We start from the raw sequence: 18,554 nt of genomic DNA on the forward strand, positions 1-18,554 counted from the left end.
AAAATGTCTGTTTTCAATGCCGAAAGCAGTTCTCCAAGCTACAGAAGATGCTGATTTGTGGCCTGATCTAGCTTTATGAATGCCCTGAAGGTTTCTTCTCGTGGCTGGGCCGTGCTTAGGAACCTCTGTCCCGATTCAACTGCACGCCCATCTTCCTTTAGTCTGTGATTTGGCAACATAAAAGAGTGATTCGGGGTGATGGAAACCAAAAATGGGGGTGAGAGTGGGGGTGGGAAGCCAAGCTGAGTAGCCCGTGGCCTCTGAAATTAAAGGTCAAACTCTCCTCTCCTGCTGCTAATCCCCACTGATGCTCTGTAAAGCCCACCCACACCATAGGCTTCCTTCTCCAAAAAAAAAGAAACCTCTTCACTTAAAGTTCCTTCAAAATTTCCCTCCCCTCACACTGGATTCCAGCATCCTGCAGCCAGAATCAGCCTTTCAAATTCTGAATGCAGTCTTCCCGAGACACACATCCCAACCTCGCATTGACTGGCTTCTCACGGCTATTAAGAAGGAGGAGGAAATAAAACGACAGCACATGACTGTCTGGTCCCGGCTCTCACCGGCCATGCCCATGGCTGCGTGAGATCACTAAATGGTTGGACTCTCAGCCGTTCCCCATAGTTCTCCCAGCCCTCATTCTCTCCACCTGGCCCCATCCCCTCTCAAAGCCTTTGCTCTGCTGTTCTCGATTTCTGGAATTGTCCCTTTCCCTTTCTTTGCTGGTTAATGCCTGTTCATCCTTCAGATCCCAGCTCCGTCATGCCTTCTTCATGGAAGACTTCCCTGACCTCTCTGACGAGGTCAAATCTCCTATGACACAAGGTACACATTATCAAAATGCTGTTTTACGACTAGCTGTGATGCTCTCTGATTGACAGCCTCTCCCAACTGAACTATCAGTGCCTTCAGAGCGCAGAATGAATCTGCTTTGTTCAACAATGTGTTCTCAGTGCCTATCCAATGGAAGGCTCTCAATGGATATATTTTTTTAAAGATTTTATTTATTTATTTGTCAGAGAGCGCGCGCACAAGCAGCAAGAGCAGCAGGCAGAGGCAGAGAGAGATACAGGGTCCCTGCTGAACAAGGAGTCCAATATGGGTCTCCATCCCAGGACCCTGGGATGAAGACCTGAGCTGAAGGCAGCAGCTTAAACGACTGAGCCACCCAGGCACCCCTCAGTGGATATTTTTAAGTGAAGGAACTGACAGAATGTTAGAGCTGGAGGGGTTAATCCTTTCATCTGACAGATGAGGTCACCTCCCAGGTGTAAGCTGTCTGGGAACAGAGCCACCCTGGTCCCAGGCCCCACAGGAGCCAACATCTCCTGTAATGCAGGGGTCGGCTTTCCCATAAGATCTGTGGCCAGGTGACAACTTGACCTTCCATATTTATCAGGCTTCCAGGGAAAAACAGAAGGTGAATGGAACTGAGTCAGTTGCCGATGATGAAGAGAAAGGGTTTTGTAACCTTGACTCACACGGGCCTTTCACCAAGTGCTATATAGGCATCACTGCAGTCCTCAGAATGGCCTGGTAAAGGAACCTCTTTTATAGACAGGATACCAACACGTGGAGCCCTTAGTCACTTGCTTGTGGGACCATAGGGAGAAAAGCAGGGGCCAGGACCCAGCCAGCTTGGCCTCCTCCAAGCCTGGCTTCTCACCACCACTGTCTACTGCTTTGGAGAGCGAGGCCATCCTCTGGGAAGGCCAGAATTATGCCTGGGGAGCAAGAGAAGCCAGCAAAGGGGACAAAAGAGTAGTCTGAAAACAAGGGAGAGGGAGGAAAAGAATTTAAGAAAGAGAGAAGGCAACAGTGTCAAAGGCAGTGGGCGGGCGGAGAGGGAAACACTTCATGGAGGAGCCTGCTGGGTTCAGTCATGAGGCAGCTTGGTGAGGGAGGTCCCTCCAACCACTCCACCCTGCCCCAGCCCCAAGCATCCTCGGATATCAGGGAGTCTTACTCTCCTAAGAGGCCTTTCCTGACCTTGTCACATTCCCCCAATCAAGACTAGGTTCCTCTCGCTGTTCCATAGCGTTGTGACTCTGGACGTCGCCCTTTCCTAGCCCTGATCCACACCACTTGCCATGGTTTATTCAGTGTCTGTCTCTCCTATAAGAATATATGCTTCCCAAAGCCAAGGATGGCATCTTTCTCATTCATAACTGCCCCTGGGGGCCTGGCAAGTGTTCAGGAAGTACATATTCACTGTGTGACATTTCAGAGTGGTGAAGCAAAAGCCAGAGCCCTCCAGGGGACACCTGTGACCTTGGGACTGAGGTCTGAGCATCCGGGGGACGCCAGACGGCACCAGGCTGATTCAGCAAAGCCTCGGGCACGGTGCCACAGGTTCCGGAGAAATAAACACACCATTCCTTGGCACAGATGCCCCGGTTATTAGCATGTCTGCCAGGATGGTTCTCAGCCCCTGCCCTGAGGCAGCATGTGAGCTGCTGAAAAGAAAGATTTGGAAAATCCATCATGACCCCAGGCTGGCTGGCTGATCTGCTCCTCTGAGAGCTCCGGTGAGTAGACACAACACCAATGCCATCAGAGCAGTCACATAACTGGAAAGGCCCAAGGGCGTCCCGACAAGAGAGGGCGTGCTCCGTCTGCCGGGCTCCTGACGTGAAGTGGCCGCCCGTGTCCCCCTGCGTGCCACCCCGCCCCATATATGTCAGCACGGGGACAGCAAGATGGATTTGCTTCTCAGTCTCCAAAGTCTCAATAATGTCTCCTGGTGAGCTTAGTACTTCACCGCTCAGGGAAAGGAGAGTGGGATTCAAATGGCAAGTTCTTCCTAATCCGTTCTGGAGACAAGAAAGAACAAATGAAGCACATCCAAGCCAAAGGGTTGGGGCACTTAACGTCCATTCAGACCAAGTCCCTTCTCCAGAGGCCGCAGGCACCCTCCTTCCCAGCCTGACGGCCCACCCCTGCCCGAGCCCCCGGATCCCACGGCCAGCAGCTGTCTCTTCTAAGCCGTGCTGCCTTGCTCACAATCTGTGACTTCCTGCCCGCGTCTTAGTGCGTGATCTTTCCACAACTCCACAATGCTTTTCCTGATAAAGTCCCACTAATCCTTTAAGACCCAGCTCAAAAAAGCCACGTGAATCTCTGGTCACTTGTCCCTCAGAATTTTCTGAGCGCTCTACTACAGACTTTATGTAGGAGTTTTAATAATTAATTGTTAACAATAATGATGGCAATATCACTGACTGCTCACTAATGCCAGGCACTGCTGTACGGGCTGGATACGTTCTCGCACGTCAGTCCCTCCATGCCCAATTGGGGTAAGAATTCTCACTACTCCATCTCACAGACTGGGACACCGAGGCCAAAGGAGACGGAAGAGGCAGGAACACAGGTGGGATGTGGACCTGACGAGAGGCAGCCTGACAATAGGGCCCTCCTCCTTTCTCCTTCTGGGGTGGCCTGTGCTGGCTGAGTCATCTCCCCGGCCAGACCATGCAGTTCTGGTCTGACTGGTGAGGTCCCTAGTGCCTGGCACAGCCCCTCCCCAAGTGGGTACCTGCTAAGTGTCTATTGAGTGAATAAAGATCAAAGAATTGCAATCGCTCTCCAAGGAGCTTAACCCACTTGACAGATTCACATACCTCTCCCCACAAGGTCAGGAGGAAAGCACTGACATACTTAAGAGGATCTAGAGTACTTAAGCGCTCAAGGCTGATCCCAGCAGAGGGAGGGTGGAAGGCTCGAGTGCCTCCCTCTGGAGAGGAGACCAGGCTCTGGCTAACACACTCCTTCCAGTTATTACTGGACAGAAGCTCACACCGCACCCCCCAGCCTCAGAGCCCTGCACCCATCCTCCCTTCTCACCACTGTCATTTACTGCTCGTCTAGAGCCCTCACCCCTTACTGCCTCCATTTACCTGCCTGACACATTTCTCCGTCTCTGCGCTTCATTCAGTCTCTTGCTCTAAGTTAGGGGTCTTCATCCAGGGGTTGCCTCCCCAACCACTTCCACAGCTGTCTTATCTACAAGGGACCAAGAGTCTCATCTTCTAAGGCAAGGATTCCCAGCCAGGGTGACTTCGTTTCCCCAGACATCTGGGTGATGCCTGGAAATACACTGGTTCCCACACTCAGAGAGTGCCAGTGGCATGTGGTGGATGGAAGCCAGCGATGCTGCTAATCATCCCACATGGCACAGAACCCCTCCCCCTACCCAACAAAGAACAATCCGGCCCCCAAAGCCCAAAGTGCCAGAGTGGAAAAACCGTGGTTTAGCGTGCTATTTCCCAGTCCTTGGCCATGGATTCTTCACCCAGTCATCAAGGACAATCCACTCCCAAGAGTTTTTTTTTTTAAATGCCCAGTGTCCCAGGCAAGACAACAGATGCTCAGATAGGAGGAGACAATCCCAAATGGCAAAGACCACATATCTATCCCATTGGTCAATGTCAGGGAAAACGCAACTCTGCAGCTACTTATCAACTTCCTGGAGCTCTGGCCAAGGGAAGAGAGGTATTGTTCACATGAATAGACCATAACTACAATGCCAGTTACATTCACCAAGGAGGAGTGCTTACCATTCCTGGAGCCTGCAGGGCAGCAACTGCTGGCCTGCAGCTCAAGTACAAGCTGTGACACAGGTGGCTGCTAACCTTGGCCAAGACTTCTGCAAACAATGAAACACAGTGTTTTTCACAGGCTTCTCAGGCATCCTAGTATTGGAGTAGCATTTCCCAATCCCAAAATATGATGAAAAAAAATTTTTTTAAGATTTATTTATTTTAGAGAGAGAGTGAGATAAAGCACAAGCGGGAGGGGCAGAAGGAGAGGGGAAGTGAATCCCTAGCAGACTCCGCATTCAGCGTGGGGTCCGACATGGGGCTCTAGCTCATGGCCCTGAGATCACAACCTGAGCTGAAACAACGAGTTACATGTCCAACCGACTGCACCACCTGGGAGCTCCCCCGAACTGTGTTGAAAAATTTAAAAATCAATGTTAGGAACATTTTTTCTAAAATTAATTTTTTCATATAAGAAAAGTAACAGGCCTACTGTACAGTTATTCGTATAATGATAAAACAGATTAAATTCATGGAATGGCACACCACTCAGGGGCTTCTAGAATGCAGAATTTCTCGACCTGGGCAGTAGTCACACAGAGTTTTGCTTTGTAATTACAAATGTGTATTAAACTGTACACATATGTTCTATGCACCTTTTTTGTATGTGAATTTTATATTTTATAATTTTTAAAAGTGATGTCCCATATCCGAAAAAAAAAGATTTTGCATGAAAGGTCTTCTAAGTCATGAAGGTATACTATTTCCTTTGAGCATTAAAAGTCTATTAAATTTTTTTTTTAGATTTTTAAAAAATTTATTTATTTGATAGACAGAGATCTCAAGTAGGCAGAGAGGCAGGCAGAGAGAGAGGAGCAAGCAGGTGTCCTGCTGAGCAGAGAGCCCGATGTGGGGGATCGATCCCAGGACCCTGGGATCATGACCTGAACCGAAGGCAGAGGCTTAACCCACTGAGCCACCCAGGCGCCCCAAAAGGCTATTAAATTTTACACTGATTACATTTTGTGTTTTCTGTTACTAATTTTAAAAATGTAATTTCTTTTTTTTTTTTAAAGATTTTATTTATTTATTTGACAGAGATCACAAGTAGGCAGAGAGGCAGGCAGAAAGAGAGAGAGAAAGGAAGGGAAGCAGGCTCCCCGCCGAGCAGAGAGCCTGACTCGGGGCTCGATCCCAGGACCCTGAGACCATGACCTCAGCTGAAGGCAGAGGCTTAACCCACTGAGGCACCCAGGCGCCCCTAAAAAATGTAATTTCTAATTGCCGTTCTCTGAAGGTTTTTTCTAAAAGTTTATGAATCAATTTTTATTACTCTCTATGAGAATTAATCTCCAAGATCATTTCTAGTAGTCCATTCTAATAGAAGGATGTTCCTTTCTTTTTGAGCTCCTACTGGCATTCAAATAAATACACTATAATTTTTAATATGAAAAACCTTTAAGACATGACATATATTTGAAGTCTCCTATATATGCTTTCCTGATATAGCTCCCCTCTCTCCCTCCCCCAAAATAACCACCAACTTGAACCCGGTGTTTATTATTCTCACCATGTTTTTATTAACTATGTTAACCGGGCATAAATGAAAAAAAGTTATACTTGCTTACACATTATATAAATGGAATCATACTCCTTATATTCCATTGAAATATGTTAATTTCACTTTGTGCTTTTGAAATTTGGTCCATGTTGATACAGATATTTCTAGATCATTTTAAACCACTATCACTTTAAACCACTAGATCATTTTAAATCACTATCATATTGTGAATATATCACAATTCGTTTATCCATATATAAATATGTACCTATTCAGGCATATTTAGGTACTTCCAATTTTCTTTTTTTACTATTTCAAACAGGGCTGTAATAAACATTCTACTACATGTTTCCTGTGCACATGTGAAACTTTCTCTAGGGTAGATACATACTGTGAATCGTGGGGTACAACACCGTGTACCATGCACCATACAATGCAAATCTACTCGCCAAGGAAGTTCTTCAAGTTTTGATTTGAATTCCTGCAGTGTAGAAAACTTCCAGTGTTCCCCTTCTTGCCAAAAGGATAGAGATTTAAAATTTTTGTCAGTCTGAAACATGGGAAATGGTATCTCATGCCTTCTGTTGGCCATTTGGGCTGCTTAACTGACCTATTTCCACCCACCATTAGCTTGTATTTTTCTTACTGATTTTTAGAGGAGTCCTCTGAAAATTCTGGGTATAAATCCTTCCTTCCATGTGCATTGCAAACATCCTTCTCTAGTAAAAAAATCTTTTAACTTGGTTTGTGGCACCTTTTGCTGTATAAATTTTAAATTTTACATGGACAAACATATCAATCTTTGATTTTATAGCTTGTTTTTGTAACTTGTTAAAGAAATCCTGGTCACATATATTTTCCCATAAATTTGTATAACATTTGCTTCTTCACTATTAGGTTTTAATTCATCTGGATATATCTTTATGTATGTTGCGAGTTCAGGATTCAATGTTATTCTTTTCTGTATGGATCCCAATTGTCCTGGTAACATTTACCTAATCTTTCCCATTGAGTTTCAGTTCTGCCCATCACATGTAAAGTTTCCCAATGTGGTCAGGTGTTATTTCAGCTCTCCATTCTGTTCTACTGGTCTACCACCTGATTATGCACTTTTACCACAGTGTCTTAATTCTCAGAGCTTTATAATAAATTCTAATGTTCTTAAAATCATCTGGCCTATTCTCAGACTTTTTTCTTTTCTTTTTTAAAAATTTTATTTATTTTATTTTATTTATTTATTTGACAGAGAGAGATACAGTGAGAGAGGGAACCCAGCAGGGGAAGTGGGAGAGGGAGAAGCAGGCTTCCCATGGAGCAGGGACCCCAATGTAGGGCTCAGTCCCAGGACCCCGGGATCATGACCTGAGCCGAAGGCAGACGCTTAATGACTGAGCCACCCAGGCGCCCTCTCAGCATTTTTCTATACAAATTTCTAATAGCTTGACAAATTCCATGAAAAACTTTACTCAGATTTTGGTTGGAATTGCAATGTATTTATAGATTTACTCAGGAAGAAGTACCATCTTTTTTTACCAGGTTTTCTCTCTATGAACATCATCTTTTCCATCTATATATGTCATCTTTAATGTCTTTTCATGGTATGTTATAAATTTTTCCATAAAGATCTTGGACATGTTTTGTTTTATTTATTCCTAACTACTGGGATTTTTGGTGGTATTGTGAATTTTTGAATTAGATTTTCTATTGGTTACTAATGGTATACAGGAATGTTTTTGATTTTCCATGTTGAGCTCAGAACTACTAATCTTGCTATAATCAAAAACAGTTGGGAGCCTCCAATGCATTACACTAAGCAAAGGAAGCCAAACTCAGGAGTCAACATGCTGTATGTTTCCATTTATATGCTATTCTGAAAAAGGAAAATGTATGGAGACAAAAAAACAGATCAGTGGTTGCTGGGGCTAAGGGTGGGAGGAGCTGACTACAAAAGAGAGTGAAGGAATTTGGGGGATGGAGCTATCCTACACCTTGATTGTCATGTGGTTACACACTGTATGCATTTATTAAAACTTAGAATTCAAACTCACAATTAAAAGAAAAATCATACCAAAGAGTGACTTTTACTAATTATATCTCAATAAACATGGCCTTTTTTTAAAAAAAGCATTTAGAGGAATTCACACTCATAAGTGTGAGTGTACGTGTGTGTCTCCAAAAACGGCTAAAGCCAACCTGGGCATCAGCCTCCCAGCTCTAAAACAACTTCCTGATAGCAGAGGGTCCATATGTGATGAAACAAAGACTCATATAAACCATAATGCACCTCCAGGCCCTGTTACTACTCTAGCTCTGAAAGATGTACCATGGGCCTGGGTTCTAAACAGAGCTAAGCAAGCCTGATCTTTACCACGCTGCTGCAGAGCACATCCTCACTCACAGTCGTGATCCAGAAGCTTACCTGGGCACAGTTGCTCAGGTTGGGTGCACAGCTCAAGATTCCCATGGTACAGCAAACCACCTGGGCTTTGGTTGCCATGGCTCCCAACCTTTGGGCCTCTGCTTCTGCTTACCCACTGTGACCTTCTAAGAGGATATAGGAGAAAATCCAAAAACAGCAGAACTGGCCCATTATGCATTTTGGCTTCTTGGCAGTTATATTTTTAAGATGTATAAGCTACCGGGGCGCCTGGGTGGTTCAGTGAGTTAAGCCTCTGCCTTCAGCTCAGGTCATGGTCTCAGGGTCCTGGGATCGAGCCCCTCATCGTGCTCTCTGCTTGGCAGGGAGCCTGCTCCCCCACCCCCATTCTGCCTGCCTCTCTGCCTACTTGTGATCTCTGTCAAATAAATAAAATCTTTAAAAAAAAAAAGATGTATAAGCTACCACTTACTTACTGAATGTCCATTATGTGCCAAGATCTGCACAAACTTCATAATAAGCATTATCACTTTTAATCTGTCTAAACTTATGAGACAAGTATTATTGTTTTTCTTGTATTGCAGATGAGGAAACTGGGATTTAGTGAAAACTGAGTAACTGAGTTTAACATTAGTCAGGGGAGGAGGCCAGACTCAAACCCAGGTCTGTCGGGTTCCACTGTTCATAATTTGTTGCTTTATTGACCTGACCACAATGCATGGCTCAGAGGCTACAGTGATCCCTGAATGAATGGATGGATGGATGAATGGATGAGGACCAGAGGGAGAGAAAGAGTGAATGTTGCCTGCTTTCTTGCCCAAGAGAACTCAACTCTGGCCCTGTATTATATATTTATTGACACAGGTGACAAATATAACTACAGGGTTCCAAGTACATACACTATTTATACAAACAAGTCACTCTCTTGTTGATCTGGGCAGAACAGAAACAAGCCACATCTGCCTTGGCAAGGGATTCTGCTGACCTCTCTCTGCAGTCTTTCTTTCCTGTGGTGCTCCACACCCCTACTCCTGTCCAGATTTGGAACAAATGAAATACACGACACTCCTCCTGGGGTTATGCCTCTCACAAACATCTCATTTGCCGTACACCACAAATCTCTGAGATCACCGGAGTTCCTTTCCCATTGAACATGAAGACAGAGAAACAATGACAAACTGAAGTTTAAAGTGCTTCAAGGTCTGCAGAAGGCCCTCCACATCCAACAGGACTCGAACCCAGGCCTCCTGCCTCCAAGTCCACAACCATTTCCCAGCCCACACTGCCTCCCTTAGCACAGAGAAGGGGTTTTACAGCTTGTTTAGAGCTGTTTGTAATCAGTGTGATAAAAACCCCAATTTAAACTGCATTACAGAATTACTCCCAAACCCAATTTAGAAAAGCACAAAACGGAACAAACACTGCAAATTTTCAATTCATGCTGTTAAGCTTTCAACTCTGCAAGCCAACCCACTCAGATCCTGCTCAAGTATCAGTCTGAATATTTTTTTAAAGTCTAAATTGTAGAAATTTCCATTCTTGAAAAATCTAGAGGCTGAGCTTTGGCATCAGATCTAAGATAGACTCCAGCTCCATGACTGACCACCTGCGGGAATGCGGGTGCATTTCTCAATGACTCTGAGCCAGTTTCCCGAAGTGTATACATCAAAGTACCTACTTCCAACAGCCACCATGCAGATTCAGTGAGGCTGTAGGTAAAGATTTAACGAGCCAGAAACACCACAGATGAATTAATTCCCTTCTTTTCTATAGAAATTATAACTTCAGATGCCAATTCTTTTTTTTTAAGATTTCATTTATTTATTTGACAGAGAGAGAGATCACAAGTAGGCAGAGAGGCAGGCAGAGAGGGGGGAAGCAGGCTCCCCACTGAGCAGAGAGCTAGATGTGGGGCTTGATTCCAGGATCCTGAGACCATGACCTGAGCTGAAGGCAGAGGCTTAACCCACTGAGCCACCCACGTGCCCCTCAGATGCCAATTCTTTTTTTTTTTTTGATTTTTTAATTTTTTATGAACATACAATGTATTTTTATCCCCAGGGGTACAGGTCTGTGAATCGTCAGGTTTACACACTTCACAGTCAGATGCCAATTCTTAACCACAAAATATTTTTTGTTCAATATTAAATATTTGTTGAGCACCTAGTACATACCCTGGGTCTTTTGGTAGGGAAGGCAGCCAGCACACAGGTAATTATACAAATAACTGATTGATAACAATCACTGTGTTGAGTTATGCTGAGTATGTTTTGAAGGAGAAAACAAATTTCTTCACAATAACTGCCCTGTGGCTGCTCATCTCCCAGCTCATGCCCCTCCCCCAACCCTGTGTCTGAGAGCCAGAAACCGGACACTCAGCCAGAGGGTCCCCGGGTAAAGGGTTATGGTTTTCTCTTCCTGTGAACTTCCTTGGAAGCACCTACAAGGAATGTATTTGCTGAGAGGAAAGGACCGATAGGGTCCAGGAATTAGTGGGAGGGACTCATTGAGGTGGACTTCTGGGGTTGGCTCCTGTGGGATACCTGTGGGGTTTCCTGGGGACTTCTCTGCTCAGCTCGTGCCCTTCCTGTCTCATGCACAGCAGGTGCTGGTACCATCCTGCCTAGCCCACTTGGAGGTCTGTACAATGTGCATGGACCTGCCTGGGGAAGGATATCATAGGGCTCTAGGGATAGAGAGGGGAACAAACCTTTAGTGATGCCTGCCAGGCACTGTACCAGGTACCGATCCCCACAGCAATCAGGTGAAGTTGCGACTGCTTTTCCCTTTTTACACAGGAGGGACCCGAGACTTAAGGAGGTCTCATTCATTCATTCAGCAGATTATTCGGTACATTCTATGGCAAATTCTAAGTCCAACACAAGGTCACAGAGCTGATTAGTGGGTGAGCTGGATTCAAAGTCCACGCGGCTTCAAACCCCTTGCTCTTTCCCCTCCAATACAGTATCTCGAGAAGGTCAGCGATTTTATTCTCAGGATGACCACAAAGTGATTGGGTTGACAGGTATATCAGAACAAGATAGGCAGTAGGGCAAAGCTGCGTGTATACTAAGAATCAAAGGAAAAGCCGAGGATGATGGGCCCAAGTGCCTCCTCCACTAGACTAAGAGCTCTCTGAGGGCAAGGATGGGGCCTTCTCCATCTAAGCATCTCCTGTGTTAAACACAGAACAGGTGGCACTCACAACAACACACACGAAATTCACATGCACTAGCCTAAGTGAAAGAAGCCAGACTCAAAAGGCAAAAGGCTACATGCTGCGTGATTCCATTTATACAGCACTCGAAAAGATAGAACTGTAAAGATAGAAGACAGGTGAGTTGCCAGAGACAAGGGTGGGAGGAGAAGATGAGTACCGGAGGGGCTGGGGCATATTCTGGGTGCAGGGATGGAACCTTCTATACTTACATTGTGACAGTGCCTACATGAGTATACGCATCTGTCAAAGCTCACAGAACTATGCAATAAAAATAGTGAATTTTACTGTATGCAAATAATACTCTAACCAATTTTTAAGTTTATTTATGCAAGCAATCTCTACATCCATTGTGGGTGTAGAGACTCCAATTCACAACCCTGAGATCAAGAGCCACATGCTCCACTGTTTGGCCAGCCAGGTGTCCCCTCTAATTTTTAAAATGGGGGAAGAAAGACGGGCGGGGGAAGAAGGAATACTAGCAGAAGTAGATTTACAGTGAAGTTAATCAGGTTAAAGCTTCAGGGCTCCTCAACTGCGTGGGGCCCTGGGAGGGGTCCTAGCAATATGTTCATCAATTTTTTTTTAAAAGATTTTATTTATTTGTCAGAGAGAGAGCACACACAAGCAGGGGGAGTGGCAGGCAGAGGGAGAAGAAGTCTCCTTGCTGTGCTGAAAGTCACACACAAGGGGCTGGATCCCAGGAGCCTGGAGATCATGACCTGAGGCAGACGCTTAACTGACTGAACCACCCAGGCGTCCCTGGGTTCATCAAATTTTTTATGACTTTTTCTGAAAAACTTCCTGCTCTCCACTGTAAAAGCTTCAGAACCCCTGGAAACTAGACCCACCCCGAAACAAGTGCAAGAAAATATCCAGAGAGGAAGGATGGCAGATTCCCAAGGCACTGGACTCAAGTGGAACCTGACAGAAAAGAAAGAGCTGGTTCTAGTTGACAGAGGTAGAGAAGACAACCCACAGAGAGGAACCGGCATGGACCAAAGTGCACAGGCTTTCCAGGGTTTCCAGAGATGACACGAGCACCAGGAATTTGGTGGTCCTACGCTATACGTCCACTATCCCAGACCCATGTGTCATTGTGTGGTCTCAGCCACACCAAGTCATTCTAGGCAAGTAGGAAAGCTGTGACCTACTGTGTGTGAAAATTCTAGATGCTGGTAAGCTGGTGTAACAAGCATTTGTCATTCTTCTGGCTCCCTGAATAATAATGACCCCCGCTGCCTTGTGTAGTGACGTTGTTACCTTACATACCTGAAGCTGAAAATGGTTAATGCTCACTTTTCCAGTTCCCCTTGCAGCAGGGATGTGGGCCTGTGGCAGATACACCTGCTCAGGTATGAACCAGATCCTTCTGACTCTGTCGTTCAGCTACACAGAGGCTGCGTTCCTCAAGCTCACAATCCCATGATGCCAAGTGCACAGACTGCCAGAAGAGGCCGGCCCTATACGTCAAGTTCCTGAGTTTTTGATGGTTAAAATAAGCCAAGTTAACAGAGTAGAATGCAGCTAAGATTAAACATGGTTCTGTTTCTAAGAAGTATTTGCACACCCATGTTCATAGCAGCATTATTCATAATAGCCTAAGAGATACACACAAAACAAAATGTGATTTTATGTGTGACAAGATGTGTGAGACTAATAAATATAAATATGATGAAATATTATTCAGCCTTAAAACCAGGGGCACCTGGGTGGATCAGTGGGTTAAAGCCTCTGCCTTCGGCTTGGGTCACGATCCCGGGGTCCTGGGATGGAGCCCCACATCAGACTCTCTGCTCGGCGGGGAGCCTGCTTCCCTTCCTTTCTCTCTCTGCCTGCCTCTCTGCCTACTTGTGATCTCTGTCTGTCAAGTAAATAAATAAAATCTTTAAAAAAAAATAAAGGAAATCCTGATACATGCTACAGCATGGATGAACTTTGCAGACATCAGGCTAAGTGAAATAAGCCAGACACAAAAAAGACAAATGTTGTATGATTTCATTTTCCTGAGTAGACTCCCTCTGATAAATCTACTACTTACATAGATACTACTCTAGATAGGTCAAATTCGTAGAATCAGAAAGTAAAATTGTAGTTGCCATTGTTTAATTGTAGTTAATTAAATTAAATTAAATTTAGTTGTAATTAAACAATTGCTATTGTTTAATTGTAGTTGTCATTGTTTAATAGGCACAGAACTTCAATTTTTAATTTTGCAAGATGAAAAAGTTCTGGAGTTTGGATGAGCAATAACGCAAATATACTTAACACCACTGAACTGTACATTTAAAAGTGGTTAAGAGGGGCGCCTGGGTGGCTCAGTGGGTTAAGCCGCTGCCTTCGGTTCAGGTCATGATCTCAGGGTCCTGGAATCGAGTCCCGCATCGGGCTCTCTGCTCAGCAGGGAGCCTGTTCCTCCTCTCTCGCTGCCTGCCTCTCTGCCTACTTGTGATCTCTCTCTGTCAAATAAATAAATAAAATCTTTTAAAAAAAATAAAAAAATAAAAGTGGTTAAGATGGTAAATATTGTTGTTGGCTTTTTTTTTACCACAATTAAAATAAAGTAAATGTATGATGTTAATGAACCAAAAAAATCTTGACATGAATATTTGTTAAAATCATCCATATTTGAACATTTAAAAGAACAGAATTTGCTTTGTATAAGCCATTAGTTCATTTAATCCACAAATGGCTCAGTCTAACAAATTCTAACAAAAATTCTAACAAATTTAGAAAAAATGGAATTAAAAAATGGAATATTTAACCTTTCAAGTTACACCTGTTCTGTTTCATGGTACAATGCTATTTACTTAATTTACTGAAATTGTCAAGCCAAAATAACAGTACCAATTTTAGAAGGCACTGTCATCTCTCAATTCATAGAGGATATCATGACATAAAATGAGTGAAAATTAGCAAGCAATGCAAATACGTTTTTTTAAGTGGTCTGGTGGTAGAGGAAAGAAAGAAAATGCTGTTTATTATGTTCTTTCCAGAAGTTACACCACTAAATAGGTTCCTGTTGTTGATATCTTAAATATTTATTTTTTTATACCTTGATTTGTTCCAGAAAGGATCTGAGGAGGCTGGGTTATAAATAATCACGTGATTCATAAGAAATTATGATTCCTGGCCACTGGGCTTGTCCAAAAAAAGTTTTGGGGCAACTCGTGCGGTCACTGCTGTCATCCCACCCACAGGGGAGGGAGGAGGTAGAGGAAGGCAGACCTTGTCTACACCTGACTCCTGTGCTCACGGAAGAACAAAGATGGTCTGAAACAGGGATGTTTGGCCTTCCCAGAATTCCTGCCTCCCTGATTCAACCCCAACAGCCTGAGAAAAGAAAGCAAGCTAGAAAATAGCCAGGTTTCCTTCGGGGAGAGAAATTTAAGATTTAAGAGGAGACTCTCCAGCACATGTCCTAATTATGAGGGGCAGAGAGGGAACAAACACAGAGGATGGCTGCGAGACACAGGTCCCAGCTGGGTGTTCTCCTGAAGTGCCTCCAGACTGGCCAGCTTGCACCCTGCATGGAGAGCACCGGCACTGCCCCTGACGCAAGCACAGAGCCTGCTTCCCTGCGACCTCGCCAGCACATGTGGACGCCTTGGCTGTGCTGACTGCACAGCTCCAGGGGCGCTGACCCCCCAGATGTAACCCAACCCTGGTGAGGACGGTGAGGCCCTGGTCTGGGTAATAACTGTTTTTGATGCTTGTAAAAGTAATTCCTTGGTACTGTTCTACAAGGTACAATGGAATACCACCTAATAGTTAAGAAGTTGGAATATAAGACACAGTTTGCTTTGTTTAGAAAATAAAGATATGCCTCCTAACCACATAATGAGTACTACTGGGGTTTTGGGGTTTTGTTTTGTTTTGTTTTTTTAAGATTTTATTTATTTATGTGACAGAGATCACAAGCAAGCAGAGAGAGAGGAGGAAGCCCTACTGAATGCTTCCAGTTGACCAGAGAGCCCGACGTGGGTCTTGATCCCAGGACCTGGGATCATGACCTGAGCCGAAGGCAGAGGCTTTAACGCACTGAGCCACCCAGGCTCAACATGGGGCTCGAACCCACGATGCTGAGACCAAGTCACGTGGTCCACCAACTGCGCCAGCCAGGCGCCCCGAGAACTACTCCTGAAGGACTGTGCCATTTGTTTCTGCAGATTTGAAAAGAACAGATAAAACTAGGTCACTGAGGAGGAGAGAAAGATTCCCAGATTGGGAGAATTGGCTTTGAGACTGGAAATAGAAGAAATTTTGTTTGCTTCAGAATGAAAGCAGTATGCGTTCTTTCCATTTGTGGGCCCCCAATCATAGGGCGGGCCTATGAAGGAAAGCTTCATAGTTGGGAGAAACAAGTTAAAGTCACATAGTAACCAGTGCCCTACTGAATGCTCCCAGCAAGCTGGGCATGGGTTTAAGCATTGTACGAAAACTCTGTGAAGCAGGCATGATTACAGTCTCCACTTCACAGACTGGAAATAAGGATCAGAGAAGTTAAACAATTGGGCTAAGGTCACACAGCGAGTCCGTGGCTGCCCTGAAATTTGAATATGAGATTTCAAAGCTTGGGTGCTAGAACCAATGAGGTCCCCAGTGTTCTGATGCCACAAAATCAATAAAATATTGAAATCACACATTACTTGTATTACATTACTTTGGGGCTTTGCTGAGGAAATCTTTTCATTCGATCACGAGGACTGGTCATTTAAAATGAGATCGTCCAAGCAGAGGTCAACATACCAAGGATCCTGCCAGCAGTAACATAATTTGGTTCCTGCTGCAAGCAAACAAGGGAGAAGGACTGTGTCAGGGACAGCCACTTCTCCCCCAGGATGTCCCATGGGAGTAGGTGCCAAAAGCCTGTTGGACATGGAGGCCCAGTACCCACTCTGGGATGTACACTGTGCTACAAAGCTCTCACTTGATCTTCCATACTCACAGTCCAGTGGCTTTCCCTGACCACGCAGCTGGTCAGCACCTGTGAAGTGAGGAATGTGGCCTGGCTGTCCATTTGCTTGCACCCTAAGCTGCCCATAAAGCAGGAACCATCTCTGAGGTTCAGGGCCCTCAGCACTGGGAGTTAATTAATTAGCCCTGGGTGGTGCTGGGTCAAGCTCTTAGGCCTATAAGACCCAAGGATGACCTGTAGCCAGAAGACCAAGGACAGCCACTGCCCACAAGGCAGATTCCCCCTGGGGGTTGGTGTGGGGAAAAGAACACTGACATTTCAACTCAGACCTTTTTTTAGAGGTTGTGGGAGGGGTCCCACTCTCAGCAGAATCATCAAAGTATTCTACTCCCCAATCTATCACTTGATTCTGGGTGTGTACATCAGGGAAATGCCTCTTCCCAGAAGGTTCTGGGGGATCTCAGAGGACACCAGTCTGGGTGCCTCCCAAATAAAGAGAGAAAACAATTCTCAATTCCACCCCACTCCCGTTCCCCTGGGAGATCCAAGAAGGCTTTACTGTAAATGATAGAGAAGGCCCAAGCCTCAGTGCTTCTTGGCTATTTGCCTCTCACCCAGCTGGTCTGTCGAGAAATGCCTGGGCTGAGACATCCCGGAGAGACCCCTGAGGGGTGTAACTAAGTAACTGGCCATCTGTGACATCTGAGCATACAGTGGCCCTCCAGCTCTTCTGCCTTGGAAGCAGGTAGAGAAGGCAAGTTTTTTCTTAGGGTGGGCTGGCTGGTTAGTTGATTGGTTTGGGGAGCTGTGGAACTCCAGGAACAGGAGGGGTTTGAAGCATACACCACCGGATAAAGGGGCATGACCTCAGGCGGATCCATAGTCACTAGGCCTCAGGATGACCCCTCCAGTTCCCTGTGCACTGAAGGCATAGGAGAAGGGCTCCCAAGTGCAAGTCAGGAACCCTGGTTCTAGGGTCAGCTCTGCTCCCAGCTGGCAGTGTGATCTTGTGGCATCACAACTCCCCACCCCCGTCTCCCGGACCTGGGGCTTCTCATTCTTTCATTCAGAAGAACGCTGCCCTACTGCCCTGGTATGCATCGTACCGACCTAGTATACTAGGTGTCCAGCACTGTTCTGCTGCTGGCGAGCCTGCAGTGAACAGATGGGGAGAGCATGCTGTGGCCTTCTAGGTCACCCCCTCTCCTGGCTCAGGCATTCTTTTGTCCCGTGACTGCAGTCTGACCCAGGTCCAAGCCGGGTCTCTGCTTAGCTGCTCGCACAGTCCAGACATGAACTGTCCCCACACCCTAACTCTGCATCCTGAGATAGTCTGAGCATGTTAGCCACACCCAATGCATGGTGATAAGCCAGAAACCAGAGCAGCTTACAGGGCCATCAGGACAGACCTGAATGGTCACTTCTCACCATGGCATATTGCAGCAAGAAGGAGTGTGGTCAAAGGGGGATCGTTTTTTTTTTTTCTGTATCCCTTTGTCACCAGCAGATGGGAACCAATGGTCAGCAAGGCAGAGTGCTGACAGAGCTTTCCTTCAGATGGGAGGAAAACAAAGAATGGACAGACTGGGGTGGAAAACAGGAAAACAGAGGTGTGTGTGAGTCTCTGTGGATGTGCAGATGAGCAAGGAAGCGAAGTGGAGGTGACAAGAATGGACACCATTCTTGACGGAGCAAGTGCACCACTCAAAAACCTTCTGTGGCTCCCTGCTGCCCTCTGGAAAACAGCCAAACTGCTCACCTTGCAAGTGAGGGCCTCTACCATCTGGCCATGGCCCACCCCCTGCCCCAGCTCCACGTGCCCTCCATGAGCCCTGCACACACCTCCTGCACTCCCGCCGCTGGGCCCTGCCATCACGCTCCTCCCTGCCTCTGTCTGCCAACATCCCACACGTTTCTAAGCACTGGATTAGAAGCCCTAGTAT

At 45.7% G+C, this 18,554-nt stretch overlaps 1 protein-coding gene across 2 annotated transcripts in view; it reads right to left on the reverse strand.

The window, feature by feature from the left end:
- The window catches only part of REEP1 (receptor accessory protein 1), a 104,870-nt gene that overhangs the window by 55,771 nt on the left and 30,545 nt on the right, over positions 1 to 18,554 (reverse strand). The window lies entirely within an intron of this gene.

Source organism: Neovison vison, chromosome 8 (genome assembly GCF_020171115.1).
Source record: "Neovison vison isolate M4711 chromosome 8, ASM_NN_V1, whole genome shotgun sequence".
NCBI lineage: Eukaryota > Metazoa > Chordata > Mammalia > Carnivora > Mustelidae > Neogale > Neogale vison.